Below are 1,970 nucleotides of genomic sequence, written 5' to 3'. Positions count from 1 at the left end.
ACGGACTCCGTAGATGTCTCATTGGACTAATTACAGACCACTCACGGTAGAACATTTTTAGTATAAAGTGTAGCATGATGTTAAGCCATTGTAGCGTTTGCACATACATGTCGCACTTCTGGCTTAGAATGCAGGAGAATGTTGCAGTATTACCCTGTTCAGCTAGATTGCCTCCACCACTTAAATGGCATCAACATCAATGTCGTCACCCTTGTTGTCAGACTTCACAGTGTACTCTGGGTACACTGGCAGTCTTCGAATACACCACCTCAATATTCTCTCCTTCATCTTCTTCTTCACCACCAGAAGACTCCTCTTCTGCCTCCTTCAACCATGTTATGAAGGGCTCAGCTTTGACCTGGATCTCTTTGGCAAGTTCTTTTGAGACGTATTTCTTTGAGGCCTTTTCGGAGCAGCTGATGATGACCTCTTCCTCCAAAAGGTCTGCATCATCCATCTCCTTCAGGATGTGTGGGACCTTGGAGCTGAGCTGAGCTTGATGCATCGCCTCCAACGTATCCCACCAACTATTTGGTTGTGAGCTGGGAGCACAGACCCAGTTTGATGTTAAGAATGACCGTTACATTGCCAATGGATCTCATGAGGAGAATAAACTGCAAGACATGCTGGACGGATTCATTAAAAAATTTGTTCTCTGTCCTGAGTGTGAAAATCCTGAAACAGATCTGCATGCCAATCCAAAGAAGCAAACAATAGGGAATTCTTGTAAAGCCTGTGGCTACCGAGGCATGCTTGACACACATCATAAACTCTGCACATTCATTCTCAAAAACCCGCCTGAGAATAGTGACAGCGGTACAGGAAAGAAGGGAAAAGGAAAAGAAGAACCGGAAGGGCAAAGACAAGGAGAATGGCTCCGTGTCCAGCAGTGAAACACCACCGCCTCCACCTCCAAATGAAATCAGTCCTCCCCGTGCTGTCGAAGATGAGGAGGAGGAGGATTGGGGAGAGGACACAACTGAGGAAGCACAGAGGCGCAGAATGGATGAAATCAGTGACCATGCCAAAGTCCTGACCCTTAGTGACGATCTAGAGAGGACCATCGAGGAACGGGTTAACATCCTGTTTGATTTTGTTAAGAAAAAGGAAGAAGAGGGTGTTCTTGATTCTTTTGAAAAAGAAATTGTTGCTGAAGCAAAAAGACTGGACGTAAAAGCCATGGGCCCCCTCGTTTTGACTGAAGTTCTTTTTAATGAGAAGATTAGGGAACAAATCAAGAAGTACAGACGGCACTTCCTACGATTTTTGTCACAACAAAAAGGCCCAGCGGTACCTTCTGCATGGTTTGGAGTGTGTGGTGGCGATGCATCAAGCTCAGCTCCGCTCCAAGATCCCTTCTTCCACTTTTAAAGAGCCTTGTGCTTGCTTACATTGGGCACACCCTGCATAATCCAGAGAAGTCTCCTGATTTTAAGGTGAACTAAAAGGCAACTTTAAATATGTCTAATACCTGAACTTCAGGTATTCAAACTGAGATTCCAGGTCATCCCTCTGCTGAGAATTTCTATATCCACCCCACATATATTGAATCAGAATGTACACTTTAACAAGAACTAGCAGAATAACCTGGGAGTCTCGTTACAATGTAGCTTCGGATTCAGTATATCTGAATCGAAAATGCAAATTCTCAGTAGGGGGTAAAATTGCGATGAACTGGTTCAAAGTCTTTTTTCATTTCAGTTTCCCGTGTAACTGAACACACGCAAAGATTCTTGACATTTGGGTATGTACATCCTTCATGACTCATTATTCTGCCCTTAAGAAAGAAAAAATGTTTACATTATTAAAGTGTTATCCCCCAGATTACATATTGATTATAAGGGACAAGATATATCTTTGTAAGAGATAAAGATACCAGCTTAATTAATAATAAGGCATAACACCATTGTAAGCCTATAATTATAATAGGAAGGGTAACATTATTTTTGTTGTTGTCATTTTGTCTTCTT

The 1,970-nt window shown here is 42.6% G+C and overlaps 2 pseudogenes; one reads left to right on the top strand and one right to left on the bottom strand.

The window, feature by feature from the left end:
- Positions 1–180: 180 nt before the first annotated feature.
- LOC115873764 lies at positions 181–505 on the bottom strand (annotated as a pseudogene).
- Positions 506–608: 103 nt separating this feature from the next.
- Positions 609–1,411, top strand: LOC101646195 (annotated as a pseudogene).
- The last annotated feature ends 559 nt before the right edge of the window (positions 1,412–1,970 follow it).

Source organism: Echinops telfairi, unplaced genomic scaffold (genome assembly GCF_000313985.2).
Source record: "Echinops telfairi isolate 266 unplaced genomic scaffold, ASM31398v2 ScPeMD7_7469;HRSCAF=8507_1, whole genome shotgun sequence".
In the NCBI taxonomy this organism is placed as follows: domain Eukaryota; kingdom Metazoa; phylum Chordata; class Mammalia; order Afrosoricida; family Tenrecidae; genus Echinops; species Echinops telfairi.
The sequence above is the reverse complement of the archived record's forward strand: the minus strand, read 5'-3'. Positions and strand labels throughout refer to the sequence as shown.